This window comes from Grammomys surdaster, unplaced genomic scaffold (genome assembly GCF_004785775.1).
Source record: "Grammomys surdaster isolate TR1022 unplaced genomic scaffold, NIH_TR_1.0 63, whole genome shotgun sequence".
NCBI classification, from domain to species: Eukaryota; Metazoa; Chordata; class Mammalia; order Rodentia; family Muridae; genus Grammomys; species Grammomys surdaster.
Window position 1 is genome coordinate 18,183,335 of NW_021604565.1, and position 26,952 is coordinate 18,210,286.

General features: G+C 37.4%; 1 protein-coding gene and 1 pseudogene across 1 annotated transcript in view; one reads left to right on the plus strand and one right to left on the minus strand.

The window, feature by feature from the left end:
- Positions 1-26,952, plus strand: part of Oxr1 (oxidation resistance 1) — a 406,935-nt gene that overhangs the window by 115,872 nt on the left and 264,111 nt on the right. The gene's annotated exons all lie outside the window — the stretch shown is intronic.
- On the minus strand, positions 18,220-19,052 carry LOC114619757 (annotated as a pseudogene).

Genomic DNA, 26,952 nt, shown 5'->3' on the forward strand with positions numbered 1-26,952 from the left:
TTATCCATTCTTTTATGGAGGGACATCTAGGTTGTTCTCAGTTTTTGGCTATTATGAATAAAGTTACAATGAACATAGTCAAGGAAGTGGGGTTGTAGTAGTACCCTTTGGGTGTATGCCCAAGAGTGGTATAACTGGGTTTTGAGGTAGATCAATTCCCATTTTCTGACAAACTGCCACACTGATTTCAATGGGGGTTGTACAAGTTTGGACTCAGTCCAACAAGAGAGGAGTTTTCCCCTTATTCCACATCCTTGCCAGCATGAGCTGTCACTTTTGTTATGGATCTCAGGCATTCTGACAGGTGAAAGATAGAATCTCAAAGTAGCTTTGATTTGCATTTCCCTGATGACTAAAGATGTTGAACATTTCTCTAAGCGTTGCTCAGTCATTTGAAGTTCTTTTAATGAGAAGTTTCTGTTAGATTTATTATACCTATTTTTCATTGGGTTATTTGATTTTTTTACTATACAGTTAGTTGAATTCTTTATATATTGTACATATCAACCATCTATCAAATGAGGGAGAAGGTATAAAATCTGTCCCCATTCTATAGGTTGCCACTTTGTGGTATTGCAGGTGTTCTTTGGCTTACAGAAGCATTTTAGTTTCATGAGGTCCCATTTATTTATTATTAATCTTAATGCTTGTACTATTGATATTTTGTTCAGAAAGTCCTCTCCTGTGCTAATGAGTTCAAGGCTGTTCCACATTTTCTCTATCAGAAAAAAGAAAGTGGATTTTGTGTACCTCGTTTTATGTTGAGGTCATGGATCTATTGAATAATTTCATTACAGATATAGAATGATTGTTTAAATAGCTTAATCTGATCTTGATTTAACTTTAGTAGATGATATGTATTGAGAAAATTATCTATTTTATATTTTATAATTTGGTATATTACAGGATGTTAAAATATGTCTGTATAATTTTTCTGGATAACTTCAGTGTCTGTTGTAATGGCCTCTTTTTCTATTTTTAATTTTGTTAATTTGAAAATCCTTTCTTTGCCTTTTAGTAATTGATATTCTCAAAGAACCAAGTCTGTTTTGCTGACTCTCTGTATTGTCTTTAGTTTGTTTCTATTATTGATTTCAGCCTTGAATTTAATGATGTATTGCCATCTACTACTTTTCTGTGCGATTTCTTCTTTTTGTTCTAGAGTTAGGTGTGCTATACTGGCTAAGTGTGTTCTGTTTAACTTACTAGTATGATATCACTCCAATGGTTTTCATAGGCACTGAGCACTGTGAACGTGCCTCATAGAACCCCCTCCTCTGTGGCTCCTAAGTTCGGGTATGTTGTTTATTTATTTTCATTCAGTTCTAGGATATATTTAATTTCATTGTAAAATTTATGTCTTGACCCATTTTTCATTCAGTAGTGAGGCATTCAGTTTTCATGAGTTTGTCTGTTGTCTCTGTTGTTGAGATCCAGCTTTTATCCATGATGGTCAGATAAGATACAGAGGATTATTTCCATTTTCTTCTATCTACTGAGACTTGTTTTATGTCCATGTATGTTTTCAATTTTGGAGAAAGCTCCATGAGGTGCTGAAAAGAAGATTCCTTTAGAAAATTCTTTTGTGTTTGAGTGAAATGGTCTGTGAGCATCTCTTAGTTCCACTTCCTTTATAATGTCTGTTATCGCCAGTATTTCTTTGTTTAAGTTTGGTCTGGACGTCCTATCCATTGTTGAGAGCTGGGTGTTGAAGTCTCTCACTATCCGTGTGTGAGGGTTACTATATGATTTATGCTGTAGTTATGTTTCTTTTATCAAGGTGGATGCCTTTGTGTGAGGCATAGATGTTAAAAACTGAAATGTCCTGTGGGATTTTTTTCCCTTTGATGGTTATGTGGTTCCCTTACCCGTCTCTTTTGATTGGTTTTAGTTTGAAGTTTATTCTTTTTTAGACATTAAAATGGCTACAGCAGCTTGTTTCTTAGATCCATTTGCTTGGAATATATTTTTCCAACCTTTTACTGTTAGGTGATTTCTGTCCTTGATGTTGTAGTGTGTTTTTTGGTTGCAGCAGAAGGATGAATTTTGGTTTTGCATCCATTCTGTTAATCTGGGTGTTTTTATTGGAGAATTGAGACCATTGATGTTGGTAGGTATCAATGCCAAATTGTTGTTAATTCCTATTTTATGGTTGTTTGTTGGCTGCTGGTGGTGGTAGTGTTGATGGTGATGTGGAGTAAGTAGAAGGAAAAGAGATATAGAGCTTCCATCTTCTGGTTTTGCTAATGTGAGATAATTTATTTCTTATATATTCATGGGTGTAGGCTCCCAGAGAGAAGGCAGAAACCATCTAACACATCATTCTCCATGGGAGAAGGAACAATTTAATTAAAAAAAAAAATAAACAGAAATCCTGTGCTTCCTCCGAAAGTAGAGGACAACAGCAAAAGCTTCTTGGGTTTTATATGAGTCAGTGATGGGGGAGGATGCTGCAGAGCTAGAAAAGCTAGATGGTTAGCATGGGGGCTCTGTAAGGCAGAGCACATGTTGGTCACTGAGGAGAATCATTCAGGTGCTGACAGCTGCAATCAGGAGCTTTCAATAAGCTGTTAAAGGCTTCTGAGAAATGCTTAAGTTTACTTTTCTAAACAAGTGAAGTGGTGGTCGAATCATTGACATTTGGAGGCCTGTTTCTTTGTGACCTCACAAAGGCAATGAAGGAGACACCATGGGAATTTAGACCACTTCTCCCACCAAATTCCTTGTTCCTTCTGAGTTTGTTGCAGTTCTATAGTGCTAGCTTATTCTCCAATGCCATAACACACTTGTTCATTTACAAGCAATGTGACCTTACTTGGGTTACATTTACAGAGGCTTCAAAGTCATAGAAGATGATATTGGCCTGCAGTGAGCTCCTTCTCACAGAAGGGCTCCTGTGATTAAAGAACAAATGTGATTAGAAAATCGTCCACATACCACTCTTGATAAACCCCGCTGTCTTAACTGGGGGCCCGATGCTAATGATGTTACTAAGATCATAACTTTTTTTAATGGCCCATAATGTACACATTCGCAGATTAAGACTCTTAATTCAAGACTAGTACATTATCTTCTGAACTGAAAGGTGATCAATGTCACCGAAAAATAAATCATTGCATAGGATGGTTTGCATGAGAAGTATCCCCCATATGCTTGGATGTTTGAATACTTAGTGCACAGCGGCATTGTTTGTGGAGGTTTAGGGGGTGCAGCAATTCTGGAGGAATTATGTCACTGGATGTGGGCTTAGAGAGTATATTGCCTCGCCCTACTTCCAGTTTGCTGTCTCTGCTTCATGCTTGCAGTTGATGATGTGAGATCTCTCAGCTTTCTGCTCCTGCTGCCATGCCTGTCTTTACACCACAATAGACTCTTACCTCTCTGGAACCAGAAGCCAAGATAAAATTTACCTTCAATCAGTTATTCTGGTAATGGTGTTTTATCAGAACAACATAAAATTAACATGGTCACTAATAGAGGGTTGGGAAGTTGATATTTAATAGAGCTACAGCAGTGTATTGTTGTCCTTTCTACAACCGATAAAGCGCTTGTAGGTAGGGTGGCTTATTGATGAATGGAAAAATGTGTTTGTGTGAAACTGGGAGCTGCCTAGTTTCATAGGCAATGTGTTCATTTTCTCAAAGAAGGAAACCATATAACATTATAAGGTATACTGTAACTGCCTCTGGTCTTGTCATTCATTAAAAAATTAGAAGTTCACCAGTAGAGAATAGTTTAGGACCAGAGTGATCGAGAGCCATTCAAGAATCTCTAGGTTCATATACAAACATGCAAAATTATTAATTATTATAAAAATAAAAAGTAACAAAAATTATCTAAGCAAATTCTATGATTTTGCTATATATTTGGAAATAAATGAGCTAAAGATGAGCAATTCGAGGGGAAGAGAGTAGTTTAACTGAACCACGTAATTTGGTTCTTACAGCATGGTAAAATTACATTGTAGCAATAGTGGTGGAAGAGCAGCAACAAAAATAGTAAATTCTTTTACATGTCAGGAAGTGTGAGCCATGTATGGTAATACCACAGGGTGATTATTATTTCTATTCTCATTTGCATATGAAGCGATTTAAGTTCAGTGAGGTAAGTACAGCGTAGCTAGTGTGTGGAAAAGCAGAGTTTGACCTTTGATGACTAATTCTTCAAGCTCAAAACTTAAACCACAATGTTCTCTAATAATCCAGATGAAAATTGTAAAAATTGCCACAATGCTCACTCCATCCTTCGGCCATTATCTATGCAGGGTGACTGTGCTGGAGAATTTTATGTCAACTTGACACAGGCTAGAGTTGTCAAGTAGCAGGGAACCTCACTTGAGATCAGGCGGCAGGCAAGTCTGTATTTTCTTAATTAGTGATTGAAGGGGGAGGGACAGCCTCTGTGGAAATGATTCCATCTCTGGACAAATGGTCTGCATTCTGTAAGAAAGAAGACTAAGCAATCCATGAGTGCAAGTCTGTCAGCAGCACCTGTCTGTGGCCTCTGCATCAGCTTCTGCTTCTAGATTCCTGCCCTGCATGAGTTCCTGTCCTTATTGCTTTTGAAGATGAGCCAATCAGATGATGTAACTGGATGTGAAATGAACCCTTTCCTCCCCATGTTGCTTTTGGTCATGGTGTTTCATCACAGCAATATTAACCCCCAATTAAGACAGTGACTTTGCAGCCCATTTTATCCAAAAATGAAATATTTCTTCTTTCTTTGAACCCAGGAAAGCTTCATGACATCAGCGTATCATCAGAAGGGACACTGTACGTGTTTAGAGTCATGCTTGCAAAAGCTCTCACACCCTTCCGTCTTTTAGATTATTTGACTTCAGAAACCTATAAGGTGTATATAACATGTCATGAACTCACACACCTATAAGACCAGCTCTAGGAAGGTGGGAGGTGTTGGGAAGAGGATCAGGAGTTCTTGCCCAGTCTGGCTACATGAGATCTTGTCTCAGAACACAAAACAAAAGACAAAACACAAGCAACAGAAAGAAACTTATGCAGTAAGTGATTACTTAATTAAAAGCTGATTTATTTTTGAGTCAGGAGTATAAGAAGTCATGTCTATCTCAGATTGACATAGTGTGTGTGTGTGTGTGTGTGTGTGTGTGTGTGTGTGTGTGTGTATTTACAAATATCTTACACACACACGTTAGCAGGTGGTACTGAGACTCGGTAGTCTCTGTTTATTTTGATTGCTACCCTAAACTCCTCCAAAAAAATCCAAATATTTCTTTTTAAAAGTATCTGAAGTATTGCTAGAACTCGATTTTTGTCTACTGCTGTGGAATATTTCAGGAGTTTTGATGTCTTTTAATATATTGCATGTGCATATCTGTGACAGGCTAGCAATGACAAGGATGTAACTCTTTGAAATTGATGCAATCCTGAGCAATTTAAATCACTGCCAGTGTACTAATGCTGGGGTGTATGGAAAGGGTGAGCAAGCTCTCCTTTGAATCTCAGTGATTTTCCCCAGAGGGGCTTGAAAACCAAGACTGCATTTCTAATCAGCTTCAGTACCAAATATGTTAGAAGTGTTGTTTGATTAGTGCTCACTGCAAATCAATATAACATGAAGGTGTCCATCTTAATGAGCAGAGAGACTATTATAAGAAACAAAAAAAGATTTATCAAAGAATCCGTAATCTTAAGAGGCCCTGGAGGCTATCGCCTTGTTACTTACTTCCACCTTCATTTTATTAGACTAGGGCAGTGAAACTGAAAAGCAAGCCAACGTTCCTAAAATTACACAGCTAGCTAATGACCAAACTAGACAGGACATCATATTGCCTCTCATCAGTGTCAATTGTCTGGAATATGTTGTGATAGACAGACAGAAGGACAGCAGGACTCTTTTTAAGCAGATAATATTTTGGCTATAAAATTCTAGCATTGATCTCAAGTATAGTTCATTTGTGAGCTTTCCCATTAAATATATTAATAAGGAAGGAATAAAGATCAGCTTTCTTTTTTTTTTTTAGTTCATTTCTTGCCCACTGCAGCAGAAAGCACAACTGAAAACCCATTATGTTTGAGATATGTTCAGTATCTTCTCTAGTTATGGACCACAGAATTCCCACCATACTTTATCCTACCCCTTAGTTATGCCTGTAGTTGAACCAAGCAGAGGTTTTTCTGCCTATAAGAACTCGCTATGCCTCAAAATAATTTTAATTGCCAAGCAAGCTGCTGAACACTTTACAGTACACAGTCACCCCATCTTTCCCACAAAATAAAAATTTCTCCAGCCACAAATATCAAGAGTGATGATATAGGGATATTTTGAAAACAGCATTGTCCTGAACCTTCTTGTTGTGATCAGGAATACACCCATTTCAAATCAGGAATCTCCCTATAGTGAGATGGACATTTGAGGGCACTAAGAAATATATGACAACCCATCTGTCTATCTATCTATCTATCTATCTATCCATCCATCTATCATCTATCTATCTATCAATCACCAAATTATTATTGGTGAGACTTCTCAGTCTCCTTTTCCTCTTTCTTGAGTTCTGGGCCTATTTTAGAAGGTTTTAGACATATAGTTTTTAACTTGCTATTTTAAGGAGAGGGAATATAGGCTTCCATTCTTTTCCTTCTAAAGAAAATATTTTTGTTGGTTGGTTAAAATAAATTAATATTATCCTTATGGTAAGGTCAGAGAATAGGTACCTGTGTTCTCTCATGGGGAAGTTTCTATTAGTAATTTAGCTTTACACATATTCTTAGGGTTTTTGTTTTGTTTTGCTTTGTTTTTAATGATCACTACACAAGGTGCACATAGGTGTTAATGTGCTGTAACTGAGGGAAACCTTAGTCATGATTGGATAATTCTAACCATCAGCCAACACAAAACATCATTCATGCTAAGATACTGGTCTTATGGGAGTCAGAGAAGGGATAGGCAGAAGGCACTTGTTTTATTAGTGAAGACTTACCAGTTGAACTCCCAGGCAAAGGTCTACCATTTTGAAGAAAGTAGATATGTAATTTTTTTCATTCCTTATCCGTTGCCCCTCTCAGGGTTTCCTCTCCTTTCTGTTTACTGTGGTGACACATGGAGCTAAGAACCACACACCACATTTATTTATGATTATATCCTTTCCCAAAGTTATTGGTGGCCATTATTTTTGTGCAAACAGAGAAAATGAAGAGTATCACTTTCAAACACAAGGAAAATCATGTTTTTTTTTTTCTTTTTGACACAGGAAGTTTTTCTTAACCACCACTATCTCACTCTTTAGAATTGTAGTTTGGCCTTGGAAAGTCTAACTAAAATCAAAAAAACATTTTCTTACCAAAGATATCAGATTATTTTATTTATATGAGAAGCAACAAATTTGTAAGCGTATTTAGTATGCAAAACCAATGGCAGTGTGAAGGTAATGTACTTACAGTGTGCGACATTTGGGGCAAGTTTACTGAGACTTTTGGAAGTGACGTCCATGAAAGTGAACTAACAATGCCTAGACTGTGCTGCATCTATATTGTGACTTGTCCCCTAATGTGACATAAGAGAATGATATAATTGAGAGGTATGAAAGTCTTGCTCATAATAAGCCTTGGCATAATTATAGAAAGAGAATTAGGTTGGCTTTCTTTTCTTGGAATGCATAGAATAACAACATATGGTCTTTGGAGCTCAGTAAATTATTTACTTTTCATGTTTTCTTATTTTTCTCTCTCATTAGAGAATTATCTTGGGAATGACCTTTAAACATGTAGGATAAGGTCTTCTACCATTAAAAAATACAAGATGATAATTCCTTCTTTGCTATTTTAAATTGATTTAAAAATGTTTTTATTGATTCTTTGAAAATTTCATATAATGCATTTTGATTATATTTACCCCTAATTCTTCCCTCTGGTTGTTAAATATCTACAAGAGGGCCAGGGATATAGCCCAGTTATGAAGCCTGTGCCCAGCCTTTGTTAGAAGCTAGCATACAAGAGCACACAAACACATGCACATACCCTGGCATGAACTTTTCAAAGGTTTCTAATGAATGAGAATTTTGGAATGATGGTGATTGTGTAATTTCTAGTTATTCAAATGGAATTGAGGGTTGGGGATAAGAACATTTGCTTTTGCTTTTGTCCCCCATTTAGCTTCATTCCTTCTAAGAGGCACAAAAAGAATGCGTTCCTGTCCTTCTCTAGACCGAGCTAGCAGTCCAGGTATCTGTGAGTGGCAGAAAGGGGATGTGTGCCTATCCTTCTGTAGATAGAGCTACAGTCCTGGTATCTGTGAGAGGCAGAAAAAGAATATGTGCTGCTCCTTCTGTAGACAGAACTAGAGTCCTGGTATCTCTGTGACCATTTGGATGGCTGTGACATTCCAGTTCAATAGAGCAGATTTGTCAAAGAAAAGACAAGAATGTCATTGACACCCTGGAAAATCAAGATGCTATCTCTTGCTTCCCTAATCAACCACAACAATAATCAGTGTCTTTGTCCTATGATAGGAAACAGTTAGGGAATGACCCTTTGAAGAAGTTGCTTCATTGTTTCCTAAATCAATTCATGAGTAAAGGCCAAACTGGAGCTTCTTTTTTGAAAAGGAGCCCTAAACTTTTAGAAAGTCATGAGAGCTGGGCTGTAAGGGCATTGGGCCAGCTCTCAGGTGCTTCTCGCCTTTGGGTGCTAGTCCAGGTGGGAAACCAAGTGTTTATAAACACAGCAAAGAGAGAGACGGAGTTCTGTGATTTAAAAAACTAAGGTGTGGCTGAGCTAAAACTAAGGTGTGGTTGAGCTAACACAAGATGTGCTCAAAAAATAGAAAATTAGTTCTATGGACTGCTCATCAGCCTAAGAAAGTAGCAGCATGACGTTATAATTTCAATCTTCTCAGTTTCTCAGCAAAAAAATCTGAGTAAACCTTGCATGATTAGAGAGTGGATTGGAAATGAAAAGATTTATACAACTCTTAGAACATGCCCAATATTTAGTAACATGAAACAGTAAAAGTCATTACTGACTATGAGATACATGTATCTCTCCAGGTGAGTTGTAAATATGAAGGCTGTTTGAGACCTAGCCTTGGAAGCAATTTCCAGAACGTTGTCAAATTGTCATCAGATATAACAGTGTACCAGATTAGCGAATTAGAATCCAACAGACTCTGTCAATGTTATTATAATTTTTCATAACTTAATTTACTTTGTCACAGAAAGCTCCTAAACAAACATTATCATTTTTTAAGGTGAAGTACACTGAATGTCAAGAGTTTTTACACATAGCTCTCTTCCCTGAAATAACATCAGATTCATGTTAGACATACTGAGCCAGTGTTGCTATTAGTTAAGAGAACTAACTGAACTTAAATTTCTATGAGTAACTGTAGTGGTTCTCTCCATTCTTCTGTTGATTTCCTCTGAATAGTAAAATAGATAAGTGTTGTTTAAATAAGAAAAATGATTTGCACATCTATTTATCAATCTAACTATATAACACTGCAGCATAGTGTTATGTCTGCCTATTATTTCTGTGGTCTTATTTATTTTCACTGCCCTGTGAAATGAATACTGATGCTCAGTGTGGTTCAGATACCTGTGAGCAGTGTGTGTTTATCTGTCAAATATTTTTTGAATACTTACTTGTGTTTTGATGATTTGAGGGTTTTCCCTTGACCTAATAGTGCTTCTGAGCACTCAGTTAGTTGTTATTAGGCTAAAATTATGGATTCAGTGCAAGTTCAGACCTGACCTTGATGTCCTATTGTATTTCTCCATGGACCCTTCTCACTGTAGTAATACCTTACAGGACTTACCAGGATTCTTAAATTGTGTTTGATGACCTGGCTATTGAACTTCTTGTTAAGACTCCAAAAATCCTTAATGATGTGAAATACTCCAGACAGACTTAGTGATCACTAAATATGTTAAATTACATGAAAGCCAATTAAGGCAAATTTTCAGCACTATAGAAAAGATTAAGTAGATGGAGTAAAAGATAATAATTAGGGTTTTTTTAAGCTCCATAAATTCTAGAAGACATTCATGATTGTGTATTTTCTAGTTTCCCAAAATAGAATGCACTTACTATAGTAAATGTCAAAATAATATTAAAATAATCTAGTGGTTTATCTACTTTACATTTATTTTGTATCTTATAATTTTGTTGTTACTACTGTACTGTGCTTCTTTTTCTCAACCACTGATAATAATTTAGTGAAAATAAGGACTGAGTTGTTAAATCTTGGAGTACAATATGATATTACTTGTTATACTCAGGATTGTATTTTGTGGGATTCCTGGATTGTTCCTGTTTAGTGTGTAAAGGTATCATTGACAATGTATTACTGACAGGAGGGGTAGTTCAGTGTGGTCTACATCAAGATACCATATGTATCTCCCAGCTGACAGAGAAAGAATGGCTTCTATCACAAGTAATCTCAAGAGAAAAGAGATCATGTTGAGTTGGAGAGATCATGAAAAAGAAAGCCAGCTACATAGTTATTCCATACTTCACTAGACATTTCCACAGAGGGATTAGATATAGGATCACTATAGTGTATCCCAGGGCACCTCACAAGGGAAAAATAAGAACTTTTTTTAAACCTAAAGCCAATATATCTCTCCCAATCATATCACTTAAATTCTTAAGTGTGCAACAAACTTTTGAGATACATCTGGACATTTTATGAACCATTGCTTATGTAGACAGAAGAGTGTGCATGGACCGGCAGCAAAGGAGCACAGAACACTGTGACTGTCCCAACCCAGGTGGAGAATATCAGAAAGGCTGTTTGAAGCAAGTAGCAATTAGGTTTGAGTAAGCCAGAACCACCTTTGGAGGAGTGGTCAGAATATAAACTGGAAAGGGAGGGCTATTGACAAATTGTAAAGGACTTTTGAACGCCAAGAGAAGGAGTTTAGACCTAATTAGAGAGGCAGCAGGGAGCCACTCGGGGTTTTCTGTGGAGGAGCAATATGATTACAGCTGACAGCAGTCTTAATAAGACTTAATAAATAGTACAGTTTATAACCCAAGGCCAACTGCTGAGCCAAAGCCAAAGGCTGTGCTGCAAACTTAGCAAGCTGATTACTGTGAAGGTTGATGTCTGGATTGAATCCCAGTCTTCCTTTGCACTGGAGTGGAAACTCCAGGATACACAAACAAACATCTGCAGTGACAGGTGACATGTCTTTTCAGAGCTGACTTCTCGACAGTGGACAGTGGCACCTTTGGCTTGAGTAGTACCACAATTTACTTTACACCATTTTAGAAAACCTCCTTTTCTTTTGTAAATATGCAATGTTCTTAGTGACTTTTCTTAGGCCAAAAATCAATCACCATCTGCCTTATGACTTGCAATGGTGTTATGCCATCTTTTCTTGGTATTAAGTTGTCTGCCAAACCAGAAGATATCATCATAGCATCCACAGTTTGATTTAGCAGCTAATGTTGACAACAAGATGAAATTGTGATTTTAGCTCCATCCCCACATATATTAAAAATGCTTGAATGGATAAATGATGTGCCTATTTAAATGTTTTATTCTTAGTCAGGAAGCTGTGAGCACCCCAGAGTCAGTACTGGTAACCAAACTGATGTCATCACCAAGAACAGTTTATGGTTATAAGTGGTGAGCCATCTCTCCAGCCCCTGTACAATTTTAATTTTAAGGCAGTTTGGAGGGTGGGAAAAAGAGGCAGACAGAAACGGATGCCAGTGTAGGAGAACAGGAATAAGGGAGAAACTGAATTTGTGTATGTTGAAAACAAGCTAGATGTTTGTCCTGTTGCTATCTGGTGATCAGCTCCAAGCAGACAAAGGTTTCCTACAGTAAGTCTTTATTATATTATGGCTCCATAACCTAGCCTCATTCTTTCCATCCCTGTAGTGAGAACATTCTCCTCTACTGTGTATGCCAGTACCATTTTTAAGTGATGTAAGTCTCAAGAGTTTAACTCTGTAAGATGTGTTCATGTACTTGATTCATATCTTTGTATCTTGCAAAGGGCATATCTTCAAACCATTGTTCAGTGACTTTGAAGTTTTGTTTTCCTTGAACAATGTTTTATTGTTTTTATTTGTTTGTAACCAGGTTTTGAATACCTCTTGAGTATTATGCCAATGTCATATTCCTGTCAAGCAGCCCATTTCCTTGTCCTTGGCCCATGTCAGATTCTTGCCAAGCAGTCCCAAAGGCTCTAAGCCTCTCACCCTTTTTTATTCATTAACAAGCCTGAGCCTGTCTTAGGTTGTTCTGACAAGAATGCCTTCCTTACCCATCATGGAATATTCATTATCAAAAGCAATGCACTTCTGTCTTAGATTGGTAAGGCTCTGTGCAGAATCTTATCCATCCTTGGCTTGCCAGCCTGTTAATTTAATAACTCTGGGGGTCCATTTTCAGGTTCAAGCAGGAATATGACATTGGCCAAGGACAAGGAAATAGGCTTTAGGTAGGAATCTGACATTACGCTAGATCAAATAAGTAATTTCAGGCAGGAATCTAAATCTTAGGCTAGAACAAAGATGTAATATCAGGCAGGAATCTAAATCTTAGGCTACAGCAAAGAAATAATTTCAGACAGGAATCTAAATTTTAGGCTAGAACAAGGAAGTAGGCTTCAAACATGAAAATGACTTTGGTCTAGGACAGGGAAGTTGGCTCAGGTATTGGTCATCCTGATAAGCCCTTAGAAACAGTGATCATGGGAGTGTTCACGGAATTTTGTTTATTGCCTTGCTTGTTCTTTGACTATTTGTGTTTATTGTCTTGCTTGTTCCCTGACTATTTGCATCTACTGTATTGCTAGTCCCTCAACCTAGAACTGACCTGAATACTAGCATGTAATTCAAATGGTACAAAAGCAAAAAGGAAGAGGGAGAATGGGATAGAGGGTTCTAGGAAGGGGAAATGGGGAAAGGGGATGGCATCTGAAATGTAAATAAATAAAATATCTAATAAAAAAAGCAAAAAAAAAAAAAAGGAAACTATGCCAAGTGAGTAGAATATTTCTTACACAGCTTACACACAGGGGATGATGTTAGTTTCAAGACTGAAGCAACCTTTACCTTACAGAATGACTAATTAGTGATGATGTCTTAAATTAATTGTAGAAGAATTTAAAAAAGCAAATGGAGAGTTATAGTACCATATTCATGGTCCTGAGTCTAAAGGAGAGTGAGCAGAACAGGCTGTAGCTCATTTAGTATGGCTGAAGGGAGGCTAGGTGTGAGTACCAGTTAAGACTCACATCCTAATGGTGCTTTATTGTGTTGTTTCAAAACAACAATCTCACTGCATAACCTGGGCTGGCCTTGACCAACACAGCCTTCCACTTCTGACTTCCCAGACCTGAGATTGCTGACAGGAGCCACCATTAAGGAACAAAACCCAAGTTGGTTTTATTAACACATGAAATAAGGGATCATTAAGATTTCTCTATTACATGTTAAAGTAAGGACTCTGCATTTATGATGAATCCATAATCGCTGTAGCTATCTACTGATATTTTTTGAAGGTGCAGAAAAATCCGTTTAACTAAAAATGACATTTGTAAAATGCTTAAGGAGCCAGGTAAAGTTCTTTGATTTATTCATGGAGGATAATAATAGTAGCTAATTAAAACCTGTGAGGTTCAATGAGATCATGAAAACAAAGTATTGTCAAAACACCCAGCAAATAGAAAACCCATACTATTCTGTTGTTGTGTGATAGGGAGTGCCCATCTCACACTTGGAGGAAGAGGCTACTGAGGTGTGAAGGTTGAAGCTGGCAGCAGTGCCCAAATCTCCGAACAATCCATTAAAAGCTATCCCAGTCTATGTTTTTTAATATAATTTTATTTATTGTTTGAAAATTTAATACATGCATATAATGTATTTTAGTTTTTTTCTACCACCACACTCATTACTGCCCTTCAACTCCCCCCAGGTTCTTCCCATGTGTCCTTCTCACTTCCACCTCCCCTCCTTTTGTTTTTATAACCCATGGAGTCCAGAAGAATGTCGATGTGGAGCCACCCACCAAAGCATGGAGACATGGCAGAGGAGAGGAGAGGCGTGGCAACCATTTCAGTTCTTCTTTGGCTGCTTGTTGTTTCTGAATGTAACCCCGAAGAGTCAGTCTCCAGAATTTACTTCATTGAGTGACTTGGCCTTTTGTGGCTAGCAAGACTCAGTTGGAGCTTTGATTCATGGATCAGCAAATTTTCTCACAGAATTAACATTAACAACCCACATTGCAAGTCAAATTACAAAGAGGCACTATGGAAGCATAAGAAGGACAGGGGTTCTAAAAAGACAGGGCTATTGCACGTCAGATGGATTTCTGCCTTTGCATCGAATCTTTTCAGTATCTTAAAGCTAACACCTGTGCTCTGAATTAAGTTTCAAGTTTGTCTTATACTAGCTATAAGACCTTATCTGGAAAAAAAATGACAACATTACCTGAGAAAATGCAAGGTTTTCACACCTCACTCAAATAGATTTAGGGTTTATTACATGTGTTTTTCAAAATCATTTACCTGTCAGTTTAGACTTCAAACTGACAGGAATTCATTTATTTCAAGCATGCTTAAGAAAGGAACAGTTAAGTAATTTCAAATTATTTCACTTTAGCTCACTTATCAGAAGTTCTGTTCTTAAGGTAGATAGTATCTCCAAAGTTGTCACTGTTCACAGAAAATGTTTTAAATTTCCCAGTCTGTTTAAATGTGTGATGTAAGCAGGAAGAGGTTGTGAATCCAAAATCCACACGTACATTGATAAGGAGATCCAGAGGTAAACAGCTATCGATTTAATGCTATGTCTAGACATGTAACATGTGTGTCAATCTGTATCCATGGAGATGTGATGAAATCTCTGGAATATTGTCAATGGTTAAGTTTTAGTAACAATTGGATGTTATATTCATCCTCAGAGTATAAACATGCTCAAAACCAAAGTATATAAACATTAAAATATATTTATTATTTTTACCCACTTGTAACCCCAGCACTTGGGAATCTGAAGTAGAATGATTAGAACTGTGAAGCCAGCATGGGCTACATAACTGAGACTTGACTCAAAATAAATGTAAAACAAAACAATAAAGCAGTTATATAGGATGATTGTCAGTAACAATCGGAAGCTTCCATGCCATCTATGATACCACTGGTTCTGTGGAAATGATCACAGTTCCATATTGATGATGAGTTTGCAGGTGACATTTTGGGCAGTGGAGTCTCAGGGTCCTTGTGAGGAGTGGAAAGCTGTTGCTTCAGCCTCTTTTAGCACAATAGTTGAGAAAAACCTTACCCTGAGCAAGCATCTTCCTGTGAGCTCACATTGACCTGAAAGGCTACTGAAGCAGACGATGTGTGGCAGGCTATTTCTTATCCTCTGTTTAGAGAGAAGGCCCGAGGCACTGAGGTGCACTGGCTCATTCAAGGTCACAGCATGGGCTTGTCAGCAGATCTAGCAAGAACATCTCCGTCCCTGGAGTCTGGAACCAGTCAATAGCCTGTTGGCTGGAAAGCTAACGGAAGATAGACGAGCTGATTACATGACTGGAGGCATGGTGAACTGAAATGCTGTGGATCCAGAGCCCATACGCTATGCCTGTGGGGCAGCAGCAGCTGACCCCTCCAGAAATGCATGGGTCATATCATTCCTTAGCCCTCTTGTTTTTGGATTCCTGGTCTCCCACCTGTCTTCCACCCCCCCTTTTTTTTTTCCTGTGAGGCAGTTCAGAGATTTTCTTTTTCAGTACTCTGAACTTCATTTTGCCATCTGACTGCAGTAGTATGAATGCGTGTATTTATTTCATCTCATAACGTGGCTATACCTCAAAGCACTTTGGCTATTAATGTATAAATTAGACTTTACACATAAGCCTTTATTCAGAAAGAAGGCAACTGAGTCTTAGACAAAGACAAATATAGGGATTTGAACTTCTAGCGCAGTGTTGAAGCTAAGCTATCAGAAGATGAGGAGTCCAGAACTTACCAATCTATAGCAGGAAAACATAAATTATTTTTGTGTAAAGTAAGGGAAAGTGATAAAGTAAAAACAAATCATTTAAATATGAACATTGAGTTTTGTGGACTAATATTAGGAGACAAAATATGTAAGAGAGGCTTATAATATAGACTGCCTACATGAGAAAGCCAGATGGAATCAAATGTTTTAAACTATTTTCCTTTCAAAATTCAACACAGAGAAAAATTGGTTATGAATTGGAGCCCACATATATGTTTTAATTTGTAGAATATTTGTTCTCCTACATTTGTTTATACTTATTTTTTTAAGATTTATTTATTTTAGGTATATGAGTACATGTGGATCCTATTACAGATGGTTGTGAGCCACCATGTGGTTGCTGGGAAGTGAACTCAGGACCTCGGGAAGAGCAGTCATTGCTCTTAACCGCTGAGCCATCTCTCCAACCCTACTTTTACTTCTGAACTAATAACCATATACTTTTTCACAAATTTCCTAACAGAGATATGTCACTTCTTTCTAATATATTGTAAATAATAGTCTATACTAACATGCTTAGTCAACAAGACTTATTTTTAATCATAGCTCCAAGTCTAGAGCTATTTTAATGCATGAATTCAGTGCTCACAAGTCCCTGAGATCTCTTTGCTTATCTCAGTCTCCAGCTTTACAAGGAGAGACCTAATAGAGAAGACACGCAAGATCACACTGACTTGATAGGAGGCAGCACTTGAATCCTTATTTTTCTTATTCTAATTCTTTTAGAATTTTGTACAAGACATTGTGGTCATATTTACCACTTCAGTACTCCACCCTCTCCCCTACCTATCCAACTGTGTATCTATATCCTTTTTTAAAACCCATCAAGTACAATTTGTGATGCATATATATATACCAAATAACCTTGGGTGTGTGGCTATCTACTGGAGCACAATCTATCTATAATGGACCATAGCTTTAACAAACAAACAAAAATAAGCAAAACACTGAGTCTCCCTCTCCCAGCAGATGTCACTTGGCAAGCACCCATAAGCTAGGGGTAAGACTCCATGCCACCTTCCTTGCCGTCATGGAATTTTGTCTAGCCTAAGCTTGCATGGGTCTCATGCATGTCATCACAACATCATGTCATTGTGATGCATCACATGCATGTCATTGTGAGTTCATACGCTCAACTGTCCAAGTGTGTCCAGAAAACTGTTGTGCTACCTCCTCTGGATCTTGCAATAGTTCTGACCCCTCTTTTATAGTAACTTCTAAGCTTTGTGGGAAAGGAGTTGTGATACAGATATATAGATGTCCCATTTAGAACTAAGCATTCTGGGACTTGGCAGTAAGATTCTGCTGCAGTAGATGTATTTATTTGTAGATGAATGTATTGACTTCCCAACCAATACTCTTAACCACTCACTTTTCTCAACTTAGTTATTTACATGGCCACTTAGTGTTATAGAAATCTGTTATCAGACAACTGACTTCAATGTTGCCTAGAATAAAGAAGGTCAGAATGCTGTTTGGTGTTAGTCAGGAGAGATGCTACCCTGGCTGGTTAGAATAAATATCCAATGTGTTTGAGTATGGTGATGACTCTGACTTCAGAAGTGTATTCTATTGGTTCTGGTCTGACTAGCCTCCTGGATCATACTGTGGACTTTTAGTCCACCTTTCTGTTTTTTTTTTTTTTCTTTTTCTTTTTTTTTAAAAAAAGGTAAGGAAGCAGTTTTATTTTAAAATGAATACCAATGAAATCAACAAATAACTTTATCAGTAAATTATTTTTAAATAGAAACAACACATATACATCAAATTGCACTTTCATTTACCGGCATAAGCACATCTCCAAAACAAAGTAACACAAATGAAAATATAAGACTGTAAAATACATGGTAATAGCAAGCCACCATTTTCCAAGACCATCAATTTTGGCCATCATTTTCCAAGACCATAGTTTTTACAGAAATATACTAGCAGAGAAAAATCAATGCACACACTTAACATATACGTGCTAGAATGAATCCAAAGCTCCATGTAAATATAACACTGGTGCTTACATGAGCATGAACACAGATTGGTCTGAAACGGGATCTGTGCAACAGTCTGACTGTGAGAGCAATGTCAAACGTAGAGACTGAGATTCATGAAATGCGCATGCCCTAAGCAAACAGAGAAGAAACCAAACAGGAGCCACACACCCTACTGCAAGCCAACTTCTTCTAAGGTCAAAATGTGAAGAGAACTCAGGGATGCAGAAATGAAAACTCGGCTAAATTCTTTTTGCTTTAAGGGTCCTGCTGCAGACTTGCTGCTCTGCTTCATGGCTTTGAGATGCAAAACTAAAGAAGTTGTTAATGGGTTCAGGTGCTGTGGGAGAACACGCAGAAAATGGTCTGAACTGAACATCTTCATCTCCACCGCCTTGATTTCCACCTGGTGTATGGTCCAAAGAAAACTTTGAGTTATTGTTCCCTGATGGGAAGCCAAAGACTCCAGACTGTGGGATCATAGCTGGTTCCAGGGAGCCTTCTTGGCTAGCAACAGAGATATTTCTTAGCCTAAGGCTATCATAAAGTCCTTGGAGCTTTTGGTACTGGCGGTTGTGCTCCATAAGTTTTTCAGAGATATCACTAAACTTTTTCTTGTATTCTTCTAGAACTTTCTTCATGGAGGTAACCCCCCTTTCATAGAGGTCAACTCTACATCCTTGCTCTGTATTTGCTGTGTGTGTATCTTCTCCATCTGTTTTAAGTGGTTCTCGGCCTTGCTGAAATTATATTCTTGATAGAGATGTTCCTGGTGTACCTGGTATGTCCAGAAGGCCAATGCTCGGGAGCTAATGTCCAAAACAACCTCTCGTCGAAGCCCTGTCAACACCATAGCTTTATATTCCTATGATGGGCTGAGTTCTGTTCGGACAATATCTAGCTTTCCAGAACGGGTACTGTTGCAAGCAGGACAGATGGCCGGTGAACGACTGAACTCACCACTGCCATGCTGATCACAGAAGATGTGCGAGCAGGCAGTGACCCAAGCATAACCAGAGAGCTTGATACGACACTTCCGATAATTGCAAAGCAACATGTCTTCACACAAAGACATGATGAATCTCCAAAAGAATCCTGCAGCAAGGCAAGATAAAGGTGTCGGCCTTCCACTATACACACAAAATTCCCATGGCCGAGCTGCCAGGGCGCATGTGTGGTGCCTGCAAGGCCTGATGGGTAGCACGAGGCGGGCTGCTGGGTAGCACCGGGCACTCACTCTTGAGGAAATCAGATGCCTAGCTTTTCTTCTGCTTTTACAGGTCAATCATTGACACTGCAACTGTCATTTTTCATACAACCATGATTTACAGCATGAAGGTCCAGACAGGAAATGTGATTGGTATCAACCTGGTGTTCTCTCCTGAATGTTAAATATTTGTACTTCTTGAATTTCATCCTTTATTTCTGTTACCAAATGAATATCCGGTTTAATCTAGGAATCCAAACTGAAATACTAGAGCCAACTGTTTACCAGCATCTGCATTTATAGTCCCATCAGCCTTGAAACCTTCCTCTTGAGAATGTCTAAGCCCACTTTATAGATATTCTGGGGTTTTCACAGGGCCTCTGGACCTGTGCTGGGCTAGAGTCAGCCACTGGGCTGAGTGCTACAGTCCCAGCTCTTTCCCAGACACATTTCATCTTCAACCTAAAACAGACTACCAGAAGCGAGAGATAGAGCTTAGTCCACCTTTCATTGTTATTTCCATAACATATTCCTTATTACAGTAGATTAAATTACCACCTAGTTAGACAAAAAATTAATGAAGAAAAACATTTCAAGAAGGACCATAAAGCTTATCAATAAACCCGGAGTTTATCACCTTGAAGCACATATGATATATATCCTCAGGTACAAGTCATATTCTTAATTAAAGTCATCAGTTGCCCTTGCCCTCATACTGTGGTGAGTGTTGACATGATCTCAGGAATTCTTAGAGCTGTCATTTAAATTAAATGACTGGGCTTTATTTAAGGAGCTATTTCTGTATTCTGCAGTTGTAGCTACAGTATACTCTAAAAAAAAATTAGAAACATGATTGGCTATGTTCTGGCAGGTAAATGAGCTAGTCTCATGATGCTTCTGAAGAGTTCTTGCTTTTCTTTAGCTGCTGTTAGGCCGAGAGAGCAAGCCATACAGTCATTGACTCTGCATTTTTCCATTATTTAAACTGTTTAGAAGAACAATTAGCCTTTTGAACTGGATGATATTTGCTTTGGGATGGGGTTTTGCTTTGAGCAACATTTTTTAGCTAGCTGCAAAAGAAAATGGTAAAATTTATGTATCTCCTAAGGCATGCTTCCCTGTCTTCATCCCTTAGACGATACTAGCTGGCCACTTCATTGAGTTGTTAGGAGGGTAAATATGGTGGTAGAGTCAAGTGAGCCTCCCAGAAGAGACAGAAAGGCTTGAGTTCTAACAGCTTCTCCTCTAAAGCACTCTTGAGAAATCTTCGATGAGAGACCAATGGTGAACCAGTCACCTGGTATTTCATTAACTGGTAAAATATTGGATGGCTGGGAATAACCTGGGCTCGGATTGGGACTGGGATTTAAATTTTGCTATTGCTGTCTTGTGTGATTAAAAATCACTAATATTTATAACAGTTGTACCCATTGTCAGTTAAGTAGAAATTCCTAGAGTGAAAATATACTATAATTGTAGTATCTAATATTGAATAACTTTTTTTTGCTTTATATAGGGTTAACAAATTAAAATTTGTACAACTTAGGGGATGGCTAGTGGTTTCTGTATTAGACAGTATATCAATAAATAATGAGTTAAACAAATACTAGGGCTTTTTCTCACATAAACAGTCTAGAATGCGGTAGTAGAGGGACATGGAGATGTCTGAGATATAATTAAGGAAAATGAGCTCTTTGATTTGTTCTTCCTGGCCAGAGTTTGTCTCAAGGCCACTGCTGCCTTTGAGAGACTCAGTATTTTCTCACCAGCTTCTATTTGGAGAAAAGAGCAGGAAAGGTTTGGAAGAGACAGGGAGTCTGCTCCTCTGTACTTATTGATGCAGCATTTATTTAACTGATTATGATAATCCTGGATCTGGGAGTTGTCAGTATCTTCATTCTAAGATCTTTGTGAAAAATTATAGAAGAAAGTAAACTTAGGTTTCCGAACTGCTAAATAGTCTAGACTATTGGACTATTGTGTTAGACTGATGAGAACTCAGTGAGAACTAAGGAGTGCTGTAGTTAAGGAAAGGTAATGACTGGATAAGTATTTGTTGTCTATTTTATGTTTCTGTAGCAAGTTACCTGAGGCCTGGTGCTTCGAAAAAAAAAAGCAATTATGAACCTTTTAGATTCAGAGATACATAAGCATGACAGCAGTTATCTGCATGTTGCTGGCAAAAGACACGTTGCAAGTGGCATCTAAATGACAAGTTTGTATGCAGAAGAAAGGCACATGGCCATATAGGAAAGAGATTGGGCTCCCAACCTATTCTCTCAAGAACTAATCCAGTTTCATGAGATTCACATTAATACATCCCAAGGTCAATTCCTACATGAATGAATTACTTTGTACTAGCCGATACATCATTCATTGGGGTGTGGGTGTGTGTGTGTGTGTGTGTTTGTATACATGCGCATACACACACATGATGCATGCTTTTGTTCATATGTTCCCATTGTGCAGATACATGGGCATATGTTCCAGCATCCTAGTCCTTCACCTATGCTCTCTCACAGAGGAAAAAGATGCCTAACCAGAATATTATACTCATCAATAGTTTATAGTTTCTACTAACAGATATGGATCTCAGCAAGAAATCTAACACATATAACAAATGATTACTTTATTGAATGATTTATGATAAATATTTAAATTTTATTTTTTAAACAATATAATGTATATATGTATACATATACATACATATATACATACACACACAAACACATACAAACACATATAGATTATTATGTTCCTCATTGCTTGGACAAATATCTGACAGAAGCAGCTGAAGAGGAAAAGAATATTTTCTGGCTTATGGTTTTAGGGAATTTTAGTTCATCCTAGCTAAGGAAGAAGCGTAGGAGTGGCTCAGTCTGTAGTGGCAGATTGTGCAGTGGCAGCTTCTCAGATGTCACTGATCAGTAGAGGGCGCTAGACCAGTGGTAGCCTGATAGCCCCATGTTACAAAGCCACCATGGTGTCCTCAATCAGAGCACCCACGTGGAGACCAAGTGTTCACACACAGAACCTTAGAAGACAATTCACTCTAAGCCATAATAGTGTGTGTGTGTGTGTGTGTGTGTGTGTGTGTGTGTGTGTGTGTGTGTGTGTTACCTCGCCCAGTTCCAAAGGGTGTGGCTGTTTTTAACCAGTCTTCTTCTGGATTTCTCATTTTTTTCTAAGAAATATGACTGAAAAATTCTCCTAGAACTTTTTTTATGTCTGCTGTTATTTCTATAATATATTTAAAGCTTATGGGTGTTCAATATAAACATTTTCCAGTAATCTCTGTAATAACTTGTTTCTTTGAATAGATGGCCGTAGAAATTTATGTCCCTGTAAAGTCGAAAGTAAGAATAGAAGGATTTTTGTAGCCTTTTTATGTTTATGTGTGTGGATAGAATTTTTGTGCTTTTATTTACATAATGAGCTGGCGTCTTTTGTTCTCTGTAAGCGCTTTTCCTGAAGCTGTAATCTCTTGCAGAATGACTAGTTTTTTAAAACATCAAAGGACATTTGCAAAGTGTTGAAAGAATTTTATATGTTATGTAAACCAATGGGCTAGTTTTGTTTGCTTAATCTTAAAATGGAAATAATGGGATGAATGTTACTGGCATTTAAAAAATACAGTCGCACCTAGCACAGATGGGAATGGATGTCATATTAGCTTCCTTCAGTGTAAACTTTGTTCATTCCATATCTAGTTTATTTCAGAGCTAAGAGCAGGGGGCATTTAGTATTGTTTTCAAGTACTTTATTTTTTAAGAGCTGCTTTAGGAAGAAAAGTTTATTGATCTCTTTGTAACACTAAGGATAACACTTCTCTCCCCTTTCCCCACTTCTCAGTGTCTGCCATTTGTAAAATGTTTCCCCACCTCTACAGAAACAAAGCTGTTACCTATTTTGTAGAATCAGAAAATTGAGAAGTAGGGCAGAGGCAGAGCTCAGAGTATCTTAGAGTTAATATTGCCATCTCTCTTCCTATCATAGAGAAAATGAAGTCTTGTGAATAACATTGTCAACTACCAATTGCTTTCAAAGTGTACTCAAAGGAAAATGGTTTTAGTGTCATTATGTTCTATCCCTGTAAGTCAGAAAGGACAAATTAATTTTAAGGTAGCTTAGAGGTACCACCAATGGACTATAGAAATGAATATGATCAAAATATATTGTATAAAATCCTCACAATATAGATTAAAGCATTTTAAAAAAAGAAAGTGTTCAACACCCGTTAGCCATCAGAGAAAGGCAGATGAAAACTACTCTAGATTCAACCTTATCCCACTCAAAATGTCCACCAACAACACTATAAATGACACTAAAATATGTTGGTGATATAGAGAAAAGGGAATCTGTATATGTTGTTGGGAAAAATATAAATAGTGCAACCAGTGTGGAAAGCAGTCTGCGAATTTCTCAAAAACCTAGAAATAGACATACCATATGATATGTATATACCACTCCTGGGGATACATACATGCATGCATATATATATATATGACTTCATCTAACTACAGAGTTGTGTGTATATGACTTCATCTAACTACAGAGTTGTGTGCCCAACCATGTTCATTGTTCCTAGGAAATTGACTCAGACTACGTGTACTGTGCATTAACTGAGAAATGAATAAGGAAAATAAGGTATATACACAATGGAATTTTATTCAGCTCTAAAAAAGAATTGACCTTATGAAGGTAGCAGAAAAATTATGGAGCTGGAAAATACTATATTGAGTGAGTTACATAGACCCAGAGAGGCAAAGGCTGCATGCTCTTTCTTGCCTTTGTATCACAGTTTCTAGTATTTAGATTTGGTGGTATGGAATGAATTTAGAGACCCGGAAATGACAAAAGGGTCATGGAAGGGAACGAAAGACCTTGGAATGTTCTCTTAATGATGTAAAAATAAATATATAATATTGCTTCTTCTCCTTGTGGTCTTTTTCAAATGTCATTGTATAGTTCTCATATAAAAGTTAAATTTCCCTCTCACCATTGCTAATAAAAAATACAATACAAAATATACAATAAAAAAGTCCTTTTTGATATTCAACATAAAACTTACCCTTCTCTGGCAGAATCTGCACATGTACATATTATGTGTGTGCAGATACATTTTCTGATTGCCATCTATTCCCTCATGAGAGTAAAGACTTTCATAGGGGAAGACCCCCTGTTATTGAATAGTCTTTAAAATAATTTTTATTTTATTTAGCTTGAGAATTTCATATGACATATTTTGATCATATTCTTTCTCCTCTTTCAACTCTTCCTAGATCCTTACCCATCTTCTTTCCTGCTTTTTTATGTCTAAAATCATGGCTGACATAAGAGAGCTCCTAAAAGATTCATTCAAATGAGCAAATATAGTAAATATATTCTTCTTTCAAACTAATACAGAATATAACATATAGGTTTTGTTTTATGGAAACTATAGTTTCTCAGTCAACATTACCTCTTGTTATCTTGAAACCAGGTCTCCAAATGTACTCCTCACTAGTCTGTAACTTACTACACAGCCCAGTCTGGCCTCACTTGCTTCTCCTGCCTCCACCTTCTAAAAACTAGGATTTTTAGAGCACCGTACCCAAGAGAAAGCACTTGATTCTTATAGTTCTTAACCATGGTCATTAATTTCAAAGTGGGTTTGGTCACAGCTGAATGAGATATACCCATGTTTCTGGGCCACCATATAAAGTAGGTTTTACAATTTTCCTTTACAAGGAGGCCCTTGAAGAATAAGTAACATGTATGTGGTCAATAAACATCAAGTTGAGACTTAAAAAACAGCATCCTGGTGCCAAAACAATGCCTATCTGTATACTGTGCCATATCTCTATAGCCGTGCTACTGATGCAGTACTGATTGAATACTGGAGTGTTTGAAGCCACTGTTATATCAATAAATGTGTGTGTGTGTGTGTGTGTGTGTGTGTGTGTGTGTGTATGTGTGTGTGTGTGCTTTAAAGTCACATAATTAAACATAGGTATACTATACTGCGTTGAAGTATGACCTCATTAGGAGGTTTCCAATAAAGCTGTTAAATAAATGAGAAACAGGTAGCCACATTCAATGTGATTGATGTTTAATATGTACATATAATGAAATTCTGCATGTTAGCTTCCACTGTGAATAAAATCTTCAAGAGCTTTCTAACTCTTGACTCATTATGCTCTGATGGAAAGTAAGTGCAGGATAAAAGGGGCTTTACAGCAGTTGATCATCCCTGAAGGCGTGGACACAATTTTGCTTAATCGATTCCCATTTCACGTTCAATAAAACATAGATAGATGTGGTATTTGTCCTAGTGGGGATTGGTTGTGCTGCTCCTTGTTGGTGGGCTTTCATTAATAATGTTTAAAGTAGACAGCAATTTGAGAAACTCTAGTGTACTAGCTAGATATTATAGTTTTACTACTGGCTTGTTCTTACACCTTCAGGTTACCAAAAAGTTATGGTAGAATAGGTTCTGTTTGAATAATGCATAACAGGACCTCCTGGACAGTTGAACTCACATGTGCCATGTGGGCCAATAAACATTTTGTCCTCAATGCTAATAACTGTTGCAGGATGGTTCTCATAATAGCTGTATGGGAGAACCATGTCTTCCCTTAACACACGAAAAGCCTTACTGTTCTCAGTAGTGGAGGAATCTTGCAGTAGAGGGTTTGGATTTTGGTGAATTAGCAGATATACTATTAGTAGTAAAAAGAGTCTTTTTTTTTCCTTTAGTTTAGCTGTACAAGACAGAGTAACTTAAAATTCATTAGCATTTGATTGTTTCATCTTCCTGTAAAGTTTATAGTATAAACCTAGTCACACATGTAAAATTGTCAAGACACCATGAACAGATACTGCCATGTCTCTGCTTTCATTTTCTACTTTACACAGAATAGCCTTTGGTTTGCAGTTGTAAGTCTTTGAATAGATCACTAAAACAGTATTGAAGAGACATCTTGGAGGTTGGAATTGTTAAATATGGAAGTCTCACATTGTTAGACTTTGAAAAGCCATTAAATAGCATTACCAATTTGCATTTAAAATACTAAAGCAACATGTTAACTCAGATTAAGATAAGGGGTTTTTTTCTCCCCAATTTGGTGATTCTGAGATTAAAATAGTGGCAACTTCTCACCCAAAGTATTACTATCAGCCAGTTTTTAATTTCTTCTTTCTTTCATAAAATATTTGCATGGTAAACAATGGACTTCACTATGACATTTTCATAAATATATATCATTGCACTCTCCTCTTAGTATCTAAAATTTTTAATTCTAAAACTTTTATAGAAATGTATGTGTGTATAGATATATACAGAAATGTACATAACATATGCACACCACGCTGATGTTAGGTTTAGAAGAATTTAATATAAATTTTTATATTCAAGAGGAAATATAAAATAAGATTAAAAATCAGGTTGAAATATGATCAAGCAAGAAATATTAGGTCTTTCGGGAGACCTTTTCTGATATTTCTCAGTTCATCGTCTACTGGGCCTATTCACCGAGCCAATTCCCCGACATCAAAAGAAAGCTGCTAAACTGGGTTCTCATTGCCTCCAACTACTTCCTGTAATTTAAGAACCTTGAAGAATTGTATTCACAAAGCACACCCTTCTCACCTACTTTATTTTCAGCAGATGCTCATAGACCGGAAAGTTGGCCGTGATTTAAGAGGCTTATTCAGGGACAAACCACCCTTCAATGGTGAACTGTGAATCAAATGCAATACGAAATGCAGAGATGAAAATTACCACTGG